This window comes from Puma concolor, chromosome C1 (genome assembly GCF_028749965.1).
Source record: "Puma concolor isolate L17-30 chromosome C1, mPumCon1.1.hap2, whole genome shotgun sequence".
NCBI classification, from domain to species: domain Eukaryota; kingdom Metazoa; phylum Chordata; class Mammalia; order Carnivora; family Felidae; genus Puma; species Puma concolor.
Genome location: NC_141674.1, coordinates 222,410,842 through 222,424,778, shown reverse-complemented (window position 1 = coordinate 222,424,778; position 13,937 = coordinate 222,410,842). Strand labels below are relative to the sequence as shown.

Here is a 13,937-nt window from a genome sequence, read left to right as displayed (position 1 = left end):
GTCAGCTCGGAGGCCGCTTCGGATTCTGTGTCTCCCTCTCTCTCTCTCTCTCTGCCCCTCCCCGCCTTGTGCTCTGGCTCTCTCTCTCAAAAAATAAAATAAAAACATTAAGCAAATAAATTTTAAAAAGGGGGGCTCACAGAAAAATCCACACCTTTAGGAAGTTCTAGAAGCATCCTGAGAGAAAGAACATGGAACAAGAACCCAGGGGACATGGGACGTCTCAAGAGCATACAAGGAGACCACGAAAGAATATTTTTTAAAAATTGGAAGAAACAGGGCACCTGGGTGGCTCCATCAGATGAGCGTCCGACTTTGGTTCAGGTCGTGATTTCATAGCTTCTCAGTTCCAGCCCCGTGTCGGGCTCTGTGCTGACAACTCAGAGCCTGGAACCTGCTTCCGATTCTGTGTCTCCCTCTCTCTCTGCCCTTCCCTCGCTTGCGCTCTGTCTCCCTGTCTCAAGAATAAATAAACATAAAAAAAAAAAATACAAATTGAAGGAAACAAGCTTTGCACCTAGAGTTTTGTATCTAGCCCAATTGAAAGTATAATAAAAGTCTTCTCAGGAACCTGAAGCTTCAACATATTTTTCACCCAAAACCCACGTTAAAAATACAGTGTATTTCATGAACAACATAAATGCAGGAGAGACTTCCCAGAGGTATGGAAAATAAAAATGACCACATTCCTGGGAATGAGTGTTAGTTATTTTAAACAAAAGTGAGGACCAAAAGAAAAAAAAAAGAGTATGTCCACGATAACTCAGAACCATAATCCTAGACAATCAGGGCCCTGGAGTAAAGAATCTTTGGCAAGCTGAGGTACTTGGATGTTAGGGACAATATGTGACTACAGAGGTTCATGGGGTAAGTAAAAATGGTGTTAAATTTAGGGCAATTTCCATAAGAATAAAAGTAAGACCAAGGATAAAGCAGAAGAAAATTCACGATACTCCATGAAAAATAGAAAAAAATAAATACAATAAATAAAATTTTGTATAAGCTGGCAAACCAAATCTCAACATAACAGTTAATTACTATAAATGTAAGTGGATAAAATTCCAATTAAAAGGTAACCCCCCACCAAAAAAAGGTACAACCTGATTAGATTTAAAAATGCTAACAATGGGTAGCTTAAAAGAGATACACTTAAAAAGAAAGATACAAGGGGCACATGGGTGGCTCAGTCGGCTGAGCATCCGACTCTGGAGTTTGGATCAGGTCATGATCTCACGGTTCATGCATTGGACGGCAAGGAGCCTGCATGGGATTCTCTCTCTCCATCTGTCTCTGACCCTTCCCCTCCCCCCTCTCAAAATAGATAAATAAACTTTAAAAAAGAGAAAGATACAAATAGCTTAGAATAAAATGTTGGCAAAAGACATGCCAGGCAGATATGAACCAAAGGAAACTGGATATGACTTTCAAATTTAAGACAAAAAATTTTTTTTTAATTTTTTTTTAAAGTTTATTTATTTTTGAGACAGAGAGAGACAGAGCATGAAGGGGGGAGGGGCAGAGAGAGAAGGAGACACAGAATGGGAAGCAGGCTCCAGGCTCCGAGCCATCAGCCCAGAGCCTGACGCGGGGCTTGAACTCACGGACCGCAAGATCGTGACCTGAGCTGAAGTTGGACGCTCAACCGACTGCGCCACCCAGGCGCCCCCCCAAAAAGTTTTTTTAAACCCACATGGGACACCACATGCATTCTGATGAAATGGGCCACAGAACAATAGTGCACGTCCATCAGGATCATTTAAATACCCGAGAATAAGTCTCAACGTACATCACGCAAGATCTGCCAGACCTGCAGGGAGAAATAGGTATTTCAACAATTGTCACTAGAGATTTTAATTAAAAAAAAAATTTAATAGCTCAAGCAGACAAAAACTAGAAGTCTCCAAATCCTGAACATCATAATTAATAATCTTAAAATCATAAATATCTACAGAACTCTATACCCATCAAACAGAGAGTACAACCTTTTAGCACATGTAGAATAGTTACAGAAAAGTACCATGTGTTGGGAGCTGAAGAGGCCTCAATAAATTTCTGGGGCAACATTCCATGCAGCGGGCTGCGATGTTTGGCTTGTGCTTCAAGGTCCCCTCTGCGCCATGTCCTAAGAAACCATGCTGAATGGACCTCGTCAGTGGGTGCCCCAGCCTTCCAGCTGCCCTTGGACTCAGGCAAAGGGGGCGCTCCCAGGTCCAGAGAGGAGGAGAGTGGGGTCCAGGGCCAGGGGTTGGCTGCTCTGGTCCCTCTTGATGAGTGCTCAGCTAAGCCCTCTGTTCCCGCCAGGGCTGCTCCCTCTCCTCCCTCCCACCCCTTGCAGTCGGCCACAGTGTCACTGCAGTGTCCCTCAGTCCTGGGGTTTCCCTTCTCCTACCTACACCTTTGTAAACAGTCCCTTTATCAAATACTCCTCACATTACCTAATTGGAGTGTGCCATCTGCTTCCTGCCAGGATCCTGACTGAACCCAGACTTTGTTCTCAGGCGGTAATGCGATTAAATTAGAAACTGGTAACAAAAAGTTACGATAAAAGAAATACCGAAGCAAGCGAGCAAGAAACGCTATTGGAAAGTAAATAACATTATTAAACAAGGCATGGGCTTATAACCCACGAGTTTAAAAGGAGATCATCAGGGATATTAGAAATATGTAGATCTGCGGCGCCCGGGTAGCTCAGGCAGTTAAGCGTCCGACTTCGGCTCAGGTCATGATCTTGCGGTTTGTGAGTTCAAGCCGAGCGATGGGCTCTGTGCTGACAGCTGGGAGCCTGGAGCCTGCTTCGGATTCTGTGTCTCCCTCTCTCTCTGCCCCTCCCCTGCTCGTGCTCTGTCTCTCTCTCTCTCCCTCAAAATAAATAAACATTAAAATAAAAAGAGAAATATTTAGATCTGAGTGATAATGAAACATCATATGTCCAAATTTGTGAGCCCTGATAAGGCTGTGCTGTAGAATGAAGTTTGCAGTTTTAAATATATCCGTCAGAAAATTAGATGGTTTAAAAATAAATGAGTTTGAGCACTTAGCTCAAGACGGAAGCAACATACAGACCCGGAGAACCAGGAAGGAGGGAAATCATCAACAAGGGCAGAAATGAGTGAAACAAGAGGAAAGATGAGAAGACGGCCTAAACAAAAAGTTGGTCCCTTGAAAATATTTAAAAATATTACCAGAGAAAAACGCAAGTAAACAAAGTACAGAATTGAAAAGGGAGAAATAACTAGAGAAGCGATTGACATAAGAATGAGTATATGCTGGTAATTTTAAAAGCTCAGTGAAATTGATTAATTCCTAGAAACATGTAAAATTTGGCTCAAGAAATAGAGACCTTGACCAGATCAATAAATATGATGAAAATGGAAATGATAAAGCCCCCCATGCCCCGCCCAGATAGTTCTATTGTTTCTACCACAAGTTTGGAAAAACAAGAATTTCTCTTTTATGTAGGTGGTTCCATGAAATAAAAGAAGAAAAGAAGAAAAGTTGGGGGGGGGCTTTGGGGGATGGGGTGGGAGGGTGGCCTCCTTGGCAGGATGCATATTCCAGGAGCTGGGCTGGAAAGGGACCTGGGCACCTTGTTACTCTGGAGGAATGTGCCACACAGATGGTGCAAATCGAGGCGAAGCCCCCCAGCCCTCACTGAGTGGGGTGAGGATTCAATGGTTAACTAAGACCTTCAGGGCAGCGTCCTGCACCTGCTGGGCGCGGGGGGAGGCTGAGCCACGGGGATGCAGAGAAAGCTGATGGCAGGAGCTGGGCTGGAAAGGGACCTGAGCACCCCGCTTCCGCGAAGGCATAACGTCACCGCACCCACCGCAGTTCCGGTGGGTGAGCTGGCTGGAGGCTCTGTCAAAGGTGCCACCCCCTAGGGTGGCCGGTGGAGGTCGGTGGCAACAGCGATGCCACTCGGTCTGGGTGGCCTGGGAAGCCGCTGGACAGGTTGACGCAGGCTGGGTTTGCCCGTGTGGCCCGGCAGCAGCGTGTGACCTGGTCCACGGAAGTTAGGCTGCGGAGGCAGGGTGTGAGGACCGTGGGGGCTGATGACCTGGAGAAGTGGGGCGGGCGGCGGGTGGGGGTCTCCACCCAAGGCATGATGGGAGGAGAAGCGGGAGGCGGCCGGCCGGTTGCATCATCCCTCCGAGAAGAGCTGTGCGCGATGCTCTGGTCCCCTCCAGTGCCGGACCGAGCCTGCAGACGCGATTAAAATTCACCTGTTACACCGGAGTCGGTGTCCGCTCCCCGCCCCCCACCGCCCCTCCCTGCGGCAGGGACCCCACCGAGTCTTTGTCCCTCTGCGACCAGGCGCTCGTGCTGCCAGCCTCGCGGGTGGGGGGGGGCTGGGGGCAGGCGGAGATTTCACTAGAAAGGGGTCACACTTGGGGGAAGGCCCGGCGCGGGATCCGCGGCAAGTGCGGGTGGGCAGGGGGCCTCTGGGCAAGTGCGGGTGGGCAGGGCGCCGCCCGGTCACTGACCCCCGCGGGGTGGGGGGGGGGGGGGGAGGGCGCGCGCGCGCGCGCGGGGACTGCGCGGGCGGAGGGGGCGCCGCGTTCGAGCCCGGGGTCGGTTCCCCACGTCTCCCACCGAGCGGAGCAGACCGCGGTGTCGGCGGTGATGTCACAGCTCGGCTCCAGGCCCCCCGCCCCCTCCGGTCCCAGCCCCCCTCCCCGAGGCGGCCGCGACGCCCGTCCCTCTCCCCGCGCGACAAACCAGCTGGCGGCTGGGGCTCGGGCGCCGCGCGCAGCCAACCAGCGCGGCGGGAGGGGCGCGGGGCGGGCCGGGCCGGGGGCGCGCAGCCCGTCACGCGGTGCCGCCGTCACAGCGCCCAGCGCAGCCCAGGAGCGGCAGCAGCTCCGCGCTCGGGGACCCGCGCCCATGCCGGGCCGCCGCCAGTGACGCCGGAGAGGTAAGGCGGCCGCCCGCCTGGCCTCGCCCCTGCGCCCCGCTGCCCGCACCTGCCTGCGCTGCGGGCCCCCCCCCCCCCACCCCGGAGCCGCGTCCTTGTCGCCGCCGGCACCGCGCGCGCGGCCCCTGCTCTCCCCCCGACGCTCCCCGTCCCCGAGGAGAACAATGGGGCAAATTCAGGGGGTGACCGCCCTTCAGTCGCGGCCCGGCCGGACCCTCGGGAAAGGCGCCGTCGCCGCGACCCCTGCTGGGGCGGGACCGTCGCCGGGAGGGGCGGGGGTCGCCAGGGGAGGGCGCGCGCCGCCGGTGGCCTCTCGAGACGCCCCCTCCGTCGCTTCCGCCCTAGTCCTTCCCTGGAGAGGGGCCGGCGGGCTAGACCGCGGGGGAGGGCGGGCCGGGGCGAAGCGGAGAGCGCGCGGCCGGGGGCTGCCCGGGCCCCCGGGGTGGGGGAGGGGGTGCTGGAGCCCGGAGCCTACCAGGCGGGGCGGGGCGGGACGGGCGGGGGCTGCGGCGGGAGGCCCGCTTCGTGCGCACCTCGGGGGGGGGGGGGTGCCCTTCATCCTCCCCCCGCCGCATCCTCTTCGGGAGAGACCCCAGCTCCATTCTGGAAAGGCTTGGGAGGGGCCGTCAGCGGATGAGGCCTGTATCTGCGCAGCCGGCGCCCCAGTAACAGGTGTGGCCCGGCGGCGGGCAGGGAGGGGGCTGCGGGGCCGCCCGACTCGTGTGACAGGGACCAGCGCGGACGCGAGGACCCCCGGACCCCCCGTTTAGGCTGCGGCTCCCCCTCCCTCCTCCCACCGCAAACCAGGGGCGCAGCCCGTGTGCTCGAGAAGGGGCGGCGGAGGCATCCCAGGGCCGAGCGAGGGTCTGCGGTCCCCCGGGCGCTGGGTGGGCGGGGTGGGGGTGGGGGGACAGCGGGCCGCAGGGCCGAGCAGGGGGGAGGGGAGGGAGGGAATGCCAAGTCATGGGGCCTGCTGGGCGCGGGCACGACGTCGCCCCGGCGCGGACCCGATGCGCGCCCTCGTTTCCAGGAATAGGGACTTTTCCCGAGAGACCGGTGGCCCCCTCCCCAAGAGGCGGCCCCCTCCGAGGCGCGCCCGCTTTGCTGGGACCAGAGGCCCGTTAGGGCATCGAATTGGACCCTGCGGCTGGGCTGCGGAGAGGAGGAGGTGCGGGGAGGTCCCTGCCGCGCAGGGCTGGCCGGTCCCAACCCCGGGGGAGGACTGCAAGACAGAGCGCCCGCTCCTGCGGAGCGGTCACACCCGACCCGCTCTCCCTGCCCTGCTGTCTGTCTGCCTAAAGGGGCTCTGCCGGGGGCAGCCTGGCCCGGATGCCTGGCCTCTCGGCCCGAGAAGGCAGCTGCAGGTTTGAAGGCCAGCTCTGGGGTCCAGAGCGGGGGGGGGGGGGGGGGGGGGGGGTGGCTGGGACCGCACCTGCGGCGGCCATTTTGCAGGTGTGGTTGGCCACCCGCCTCGGCCGGGGCCGCGGGGTGAGGGTGGGCAGGCGTGGCGCCGGCAGCGGGGCGCAGCGTCTGCAGGGGCGGGTGAGGGATGCTGCGAGGGCCAGGGCCAGGCGCCAGGGCTGCTCTTGGTCGGGGTCGAGATCCAAGATGGGTTGATGCTTGCAGGGAGGCCGCTGGCTGGGAGACCCAGAGGGGGGGGGGGGGAGTCAGCCTCTACCTGGATGCTAGGTCTGCGGAGGGCACTGGGTTCAAGATAGGGACCGGGTGAGCAGCTCTGTCCCGCCTTCTGCCGGCATCTGAAGACAGGAGGGGTGTCCTCTGTGGGGTGTGGTCCACAGGACAGAGAGACTGGGATCGGGCTTGGAGTCAGGGCTCCCCGAACCCAAGAGTCCCAGTGGGGTGGGGGCGCGACGAGGGCCTGCTGAACGTCGGCTGTGTGCCCTGCTCCCTCTCCCACACTGGAGTGTCCCGCAGACTGCCCCTCCTGGGCCCTTGCCCTGGGCCCGCCACAGCCAGCCGGAGACTGGTCAAAGCTAGAATTTATGCCACCCGACACAGGGGCCCGTCCACTCTGCCTCGACCCCCTTCAGTCACCACTGCAGACCCAGGGCTGACCATGTCCTTTGGAAGGAGAGCGAGATGGGGCCCTGGGACCACCGGATTGGGGACTGTGGGGGGGAGGGACTACCAGCTTTGGGAACCATGCCCTTCATGCCTGAGACCCCGTACCTCTGAGAGTGGTCACTCAGCCGCTAGTGACCCCCAGGATGAGCGCACGGTCGTCCTCCTGCCCACTCCCGAGTGCTCCCTAGAGCAGCACCCCATTTAGGGTTCTTGGGCCCAAGGGAGTGGATCCCCACCCACATCCACTGCCTCCCTTTCCCCACCCAGACCCAGGAGCATCTCAGGGCCTGGTTGGGGCTGGACCACACCCTGCCCCAAACCTCTCAGCTTGGCTGGGGCAGAGCCAGGCAGGTGGGTCTGTTCTGTTCCATTAGCTGATGGGCCTCACCCCACAGCAGGGCTGGGGTGGCAGGCAGGGCGTAAGGGTCGGGGGGGGGGGGGGGGGATGTGGGCGTGTGACTCACTGCCCCACCTGACCTAGCAGGTTTGCAGTTTAACTCCCAACAGGACCGTGATTCTGGCTTTGGGCACCCCCCCCCCCGCCCCGCCCCAGGTGGCTCAGGAACTCAGTGAGGGGCCATTGCACGGGGGGCACTGGAAGTGTGGAGGGCACGGTCAAGTCAACGGTCCGCTGAGGCTGAGCCTCTGACCCGTCTGGGTTTCTCTCCAGCCCTTCCTGTGTGCCTCCGTGGTCACGTCCCCCGCCCCGGCCAGCTCCCACCCTGGCTTTGTCATGCGAGTCCCTGGGAGCCCCTTGCTAGCTGGTGAGGCCTCACTGGGTGCTGTCCCTGGCACTGGGCAGGATTTACCTGCCGCCTGGGTGGCTGGGCATCTGAGAGGAGGGGCTGTCGCCTTCTCGAAAGCCTCCTCCGCCTGGCTTTAAGCTGCTAATCCTGGTCCCGCAGTCTGGCTGCCTGAGCCCTGCCCGCCCTCCCCCTCCTCCATGCAGACAGACGCCCAGGGGTGCAGAGTGCCCGCACTGCCCGCCTGCTGGGTTCCAGCCCCCCCTGGGTCGGGGGTGGGGGTGCTGGCCAGGACCCTCGCCCCCTGTTCCTCCTTACTCCTCAGCCTGCTCCACACCGGTCTTGGGCTGGCTGTGCACACAACAGTCCCTTACACGCTCAGTCTCAACACACCCCCACGCACACTCACTCACATACGCTCATGCTTCCGGCCTTACTCGCACTCATACACATATTCACACACGCACGCTCACGTTCACCCATAGACACACTTACACACCCAACCTCACCCTCTCACTGTCTCTTACACACGCGGCCTCACACACTCTTCCAGTCTCACTCTCGCACACTCACCCCCCCCCCCACTCCCCTCTCACACGCGCACACGTGCACACACGCACACAGCCCTCGCTTGTCTTTGTTCCTGCCTAATCCTCTCTCTTCTCTGGAGCCTTCCACCCAGCCTCCACGGGAGGTCCCTGGACCCCCTCACCTGCCACCACCGTGAAGCCAGCTGCAAGCCCCCACTGTAGGTGTTGGGTCAGGGGAGAGAAGTAGGCATTTAGTGGGTGCAGACTGCGTTGCACATCTCATGGGCCTCTCCTCATGGGGGGCTCCCGAGCCCCCAGCCGCTCGGGCGGTGCTCTCCCGTTTCTCGGATCTGGAGACTAAGGCTCCTGATGGGCCTGTGGCTTGTCCGGGGGCCCTGAGAGTCCACCCAGCTCCCTAGACCCCGGAGATGGCTGCTCTTAGTACTTCCTGCCCTCCCTCCCACCCCTCTACGCCACCCCACCCACCGGCCTACCCCCCCAACCCCACTGCCTCACTCCCACCCCCCCACCCCTCCACCCCCCACCCCAACCCTCTACGCCCACCACACCCACCGGCCTGCCCCCCCACCCCACCCCTCCACCCCCCACCGCAACCCTCTACCCCCACCCCACCCACTGGCCTGCCCCCCCACCCCACTGCCTCACTCCCACCCACCCCACCACCCCTCCACCCCACACTCCAACCCTCTACCCCCACCCCACCTACCAGCCTCATCCCCCACCCCTCACCCCACAACCTCAGTCACACCCACCCCACCCCTCCACCCCCCACCCCAACCCTCTACCACCACCCCACCCACCGGCATGCCCCCCCCACCCCACTGCCTCACTCCCACCCACCCCACCCCTCCACCCCCCACCCCAACCCTAAACCCCCACCCCACCCACCGGCCTGTCCCCCCACCCCCCACCCTACTGCCTCACTCCCACCCACCCCACCCCTCCACCCCCCACCCCAACCCTCTACCCCCACCCCACCCACTGGCCTGCCCCCCCCACCCCACTCCCTCACTCCCACCCACCCCACCCCTCCACCCCCCACCGCAACCCTCTAACCCCACCCCACCCACCAGCCTCATCCCCCACCCCTCACCCCACAACCTCACTCCCACCTACCCCACCCCTCCACCCCCCACCCCAACCCTCTACCACCACCCTACCCTCCGGCCTGTCCCCCCACCCCACTGCCTCACTCCCACCCCCCCACCCCTCCACCCCCCACCCCAACCCTCTACCCCCACCCCACCCACCAGCCTGCCCCCCACCCCTCACCCCACAACCTCACTCCCACCCCCCCACCCCTCCACCCCCCACCCCAACCCTCTACCCCCACCCCACCCACCAGCCTGCCCCCCACCCCTCACCCCACAACCTCACTCCCACCCCCCCCACCCCTCCACCCCCCACCCCAACCCTCTACCCCCACCCCACCCACCAGCCTGCCCCCCACCCCTCACCCCACTGCCTCACTCCCACCCACCCCACCCCTCCACCCCCCAACCTAACCCTCTACCCCCGCCCCACCCACTGGCCCGCCCCCCACCCCCCACACCACTGCCTCACTCCACCCACCCCCACCCTTCTCCTCCATACATACCCCAGCCCCAAACCCCCAACCCAATCCCCCACCCCCACCATCCCACCCACCACCCCTACCTGTCCCCTCACATCCCCACCACACTCTTCTGTCCCAGTGCCCCACCACCCCACCTCACAGACACTAGGCGTCCAGTAAATGCTATTTTCTTGTTGAGCTGGTTGTTTTAGCGCAAGTGGTCCATTTCCTGTGTGCCCAGACAAGGCAGCCACCGCCCTGTTCAGGTGCAGATTTTCTGTGTGCCTTCACAGCTCCCATTTAGGGCCCGTGTTTCCTGAGGAAAGAGCCCCCCTGCTCTGGGTGTCCCGTGAGGCTCCCGAAATGCAGCTCTGGGGAGGGGGTGGGGATGGCCCCCACTGCACCTGCAGACCCCTCTCCTGCCTTCAGAGTGAGGCTGCTGGTGCCCAGGAGTGCCCTAGGGGGGTGTCGGGAGTCCTCTCCCCCCTCTCAGGTCTAGCCCAGCCAGTAGTGCTCAGGGGGGGCATCGGTGTTCTTCCCCAGCTGTCGTCAGCTCCGCCAGGATGGTGAGGGGCAGGGCTGGACCATCAGTGCCCACGGGCTGTGGGTCCACGAAGACCAGGCATCTGAGGGGCCCCTGTGGGGCTGGGGCATGGGGGTTGTCATCTGCTTTGTGTCATCTGATCCTCACTGTCCGCCTGCTCCTGATGCTTGGGCCACAGCACGGACACAGGCCCTGGTGCCTGAAAGGTGTCGGGATAAGCAGTGCTGTGGCGGCCAGGCCCAGAGTGGAGGAGGAAACTTAGGGCCTCCCTCTCCTCTGCATGAGCTCCATGCTTGGGCAGGACATTCTTCACTAGCGCCTTATTCCCCAGCCCTCAGTCACACTCTGTCCTGCCAGGTCCCCTCTTTCCTGGCTCCCACACCCCCTGGAGCCCCGTCCCTGCTGTCTCCCTCCTGTCTGTGACCTGCCACGTGCCAGCCTGCGTGTTGCTCACCACATCCCCTGGGTCAGTGGCTCTGTTTCTCGGACCCCAGAGCTACTCTGGTTTTGGCTTCCTGTCCTGTGTGACTTCCCGAAAATGGTGATGAGTTCTTGGCCATGTGTCTGCGTCTCTGCTGTGTCCTCACGCTGGGTACATGGTTTGTCCGGCGGCACTTGTTTTCCTTAAACATTCCGCTCAGAGCACTCGACATTGGCTTCATAGCCTGCTGCATCCAGTTCCTTATGAGCAAAGATCCACCCCTTTTCTTTTCCTGTTTTCTTCCTCGACTTTATGCATTGTCTTCTCGTCTTGTTCTCTTTTCTTTCATATATCGTGTCTCCTTTTTTAGGTCTTATTTTCTGGGCAGTTTTGGACTTCATTTGCAAGTTCCTCTTGAAATTGTGTATTTCAGCACCTACCTTTTCCATCTCTAAGAGCTCCTTCTTTCTTGTTACCAACTGTTCCTGTTTCGCAGCATCCTGTTCTTGTTTTGTAAATGTACTATTTTCTTGAAACGTTCTGAGTATATTCATTGAGGGTTTTTTTTTTTTTTCATTTGCTTGTTTGTGCTTCCATTCTGTGCTTTATCTCTTGTCTTCTGCTGGTTTATTCTGGTCTTTACCTTTGAAACTTTTTACTCTTGTCTTGTACATGGAAGTCCTCGTGGGCCTGTTTGTGTTGGGGAGCCCACTGGGTAGTAGAGCGTGCTGCCACTGGTTTCCCCAGGTCTGAGTGGGATTCCGACTGGCACTCGGTGTGGGCTGTGGAGGCTCCACTGGCAGCCTTTGCTTTTGGTCTGAAGGGCTAGGAGCTGGATCCAAGCTGTCCTGCTCCCTCATACTGGAGTGTGGGGCGCCGGCATCCACACTGAAGCATTCACTCTCACTGGGCATTTCCTTCCATGTCTGTGAGAAGAAACGTCAGCTGTGTGCCTGAGAGTGTTGGCAGCCACTGCCCTCTGTGAGGGTGGGTGGCAGGGAAGGGAGTGAAAGTTTTACTGATGTGGCTGTTCTACAGTCAGACTTACACTGAGGACCCTTTCTCCAGCCTCACTTCCTGCCCCTGCTCTCCACTGGCTGCTTTGAGCCCACGGGCCCAGAACCCCCGAGGCCCCTGCTGTGTGCCAGCCCCTTCTGGGCCGTGTCTGGCTCCGCCCCCTCCCACAAAGGTATGAGGGCCTGAGGTCATGGGTGATGCCTCTCCCCTGCCCTTCACCATTGGGGTGACTCACTGGCGTGCTCTGGGGCGTCCAGAGTGACCCCTGGCCACGCCTGGCACTCGTGCAGCCCGGGGGTCCTCCTCACCCTTCTGAGGGGTCTAGGGGCCTGGCCGGCATGGACTCCAATGTGTATCTGTTGTAATACTAAGAAAAGCTAGTTTTGTCTTTTCTCAAACTCTTCAGGAAAAATCAGTGTTTCGGGAGGAGGTGCTGCGTTGCTGTGGTGCTGCAGGGTGTGCCGCTGGGCTGGGGGGGCGCAGACCGATGTCCGAGGGGACAGCGGCCAGGGAGGCCTTGGCGCCCGGTGCGGATGTGTGCAGGGGCCGGCCCCAGGCCTCGGGCAGCCTTTGCTCGTCCGTTTCTCCACAGAGGTTTGGCCTCTGCTTGCGCATGCTGCCCACACCCCTGCTCCGTTCCTTTGTCCTGTTCCTTGGAGAAATACTCCAAGGGCCCTGAGAAACAGATGTGAGCTCCTCGAGGGGCTGGTCCCATCCTCTGTGTCCGCAGTGACCTGTCCGCGGTTGGGTCCTCCGCGTGTTTTCACCAAGCGAACGGATTTCAACTCCCCTCCTAACCCGGGGGCCTTGGCCCATGGCTCCGGGTCTCCCTCGCCCGCGGTCCTGACCATCGTCACTTCCTCGTCCACATGCGTGCCTGCTGTCGCCTGGCCCCTCTCGTCCTTCTCCTGCTGACTGTTTTCTCTGCCCCACTTCTCACGGATGCGGAGGTCTTGTCGCCCTCAGACACTGATGGCAGCCCTCTTCGGGCCACGGGGCAGACCCTCGTGGCTCGGGGGCCCTCTGGAACCGTTCCTCGGGCTCCTCTTGGGTTCTGGCGTGCTCCCTGCACCTGCGTGGTTCTCCCGGCTCTGAGCCCGGGCTGGCCTGCTCATCACCCCTGCACACGCCCTCCCGGCCGCCCTCTGCGGCACCTGCAGCCACGTGACCCTCCACCCCTAAAGGGACCATGGCGCGCTTTCTGCCTTCCCGTGTCCTCTCAGACGCCTCACCAGGCGCTGGGAGGGGAGCTTGGCCCTCTTCCTGCTCTCCAGCTTGTGGCGTGTCTGCGGCAGTGACCCCCCAGCCCCACACCTTCACACCCCCCGCCGGCAGCCCCGCCCCCTGCCGTAGGTGTCACGGGCTGGCTCCGCCCCCTGCCTCATCACCCTGATTTCCTGCTCCCCTTCGTGGCGAGACTCCTCGAAAGCAGTTCAACACTGTTGTTATGTGATAGGACTCACGAAAAAGAATGCAGAGCGTGTCCACAAACAGCCACGTGTCCACCCTCAACTTCGGAGGTAAAGCTTTTCCAGCACGCTCCCCGGTTCCCCGGCACTGAGGGCGACTGCCCCCCTAACCCTCGCGAGGGGCCTCTGGGGCCCGGCCGCCTTGCTGACCCGGAGGGCCACATCAAAGCCTCGGCGGCACCCGTGGTCAGACTCCTGACCTGACCTGAAGGCTCACCATCACCCAGACTGCCCCCCGCGTGCTCAGAGCTGCGTCATGGACCCCGAGGCTCCCCCGTGGGTGTGCAGCCCTGCATGGGCCGAATCCCCTCTCGCGTCCGTCCGTGTCCCGCCGGGCTGTCCGAGTGACGTTTGCTGTTTATGACGTTCCCAGGGACCGTGTCTCTGCTTCATTCTGTCCCATCTGGACAGCCGCGGTGTGACCTGTCCTGTCTCTGGTCGGTGGACAGCCGGTCTCTCCATCCCCTCTCTCTTCCCTCCTCTTCCTCTTTTCTACTGCAGACACTGCAGTGTTGGGGTACACGTCTGGTCACAGAGCGGCCGGTCCCATAGTCTGCGACCGTCCTGGATGTGTCTCCCCGTGTTGTTTCTGAGGCGGTCATGCCGGTGAGCTGTTCCCGGGAGGACCATGCTGTTC

At 60.4% G+C, this 13,937-nt stretch overlaps 1 protein-coding gene across 24 annotated transcripts in view; it reads left to right on the top strand.

The window, feature by feature from the left end:
* The first annotated feature begins 3,817 nt into the window (after nt 1-3,817).
* The window catches only part of KIF1A (kinesin family member 1A), a 100,706-nt gene continuing 90,586 nt past the window's right edge, over nt 3,818-13,937 (top strand). For 12 of the 24 annotated variants that reach the window (XM_086720152.1, XM_086720153.1, XM_086720151.1 and 9 more), the window contains exon 1: nt 4,785-4,915. The gene's annotated coding sequence lies outside the window, so the exon portion shown is untranslated. Of the gene's footprint in view, nt 3,837-4,784; nt 4,916-13,937 lie in introns of those variants that run through there. The other 12 variants (XM_086720164.1, XM_086720163.1, XM_086720162.1 and 9 more) reach the window with 2 other exon arrangements.